Raw genomic sequence first — 779 nt, forward strand, 5'->3', positions numbered from 1 at the left:
AGGGATCTAGGTATAGCTTGAAGAGGGTAAATAATACTAAAATTCTTGACTGAATTATGAATATTAGTTTCCCTTGCCTACTATTGTAAAATAGACACTTGAGTGGGATAGAAAGGAATCTTGGGAAACAGGATTAGAGATAACTTGTAAGCCCATCTTCAGCCTATAACTGACTAGATTACCTAAAAGGGGTTCTAGAACTTGCCCAGTGAAATAGACTTCATGCAAAGCCTTTACAGAGTATAGGACCTTAGGTGGAATCCTGAGTCCCATCCAGAACTTTATGAGGTGAGACATTCCCACTAGAAAGGGCAAGCAGACTGGAACAGCTACAGTGACAGAAGATACACCTAAATACCAACAGAGAGGGAAAGAGTCTTCAAATCAAGTATCAATGCTATCTGCTCTGTACACAGGGAAGATAGGGATTGGCAACTTAGACATTGGCTACCTAAAATGAGGGGCAATAAAGGCATGAAGTGACTGGCTTACAAGGTTTCAAGAGGGAGTTTAGTTTAAGAGTATAGGGGGGGAAAAAAAGAGTCCCCAGGGAATAGTTGTCATCTTGTCTAGATGGGTCTGGTGAAAAGGGATGGGGATAAGATTCATGAGATTCAATAGTAAATAATTGTTATCATGATTAATCATGACTGTCACAATTGTAAAAGTAGAAGTTTTGAAACGAAAAAAGGGGAGTGGTTAACCTTATAGTCCAGAAACAGAGGACCCTAGCACCATCAAGAAAGAAACACATAAGCAGAATGCTGAACCTTATTCAG

This window comes from Chrysochloris asiatica, unplaced genomic scaffold (genome assembly GCF_000296735.1).
Source record: "Chrysochloris asiatica unplaced genomic scaffold, ChrAsi1.0 scaffold00152, whole genome shotgun sequence".
Lineage (NCBI taxonomy): Eukaryota > Metazoa > Chordata > Mammalia > Afrosoricida > Chrysochloridae > Chrysochloris > Chrysochloris asiatica.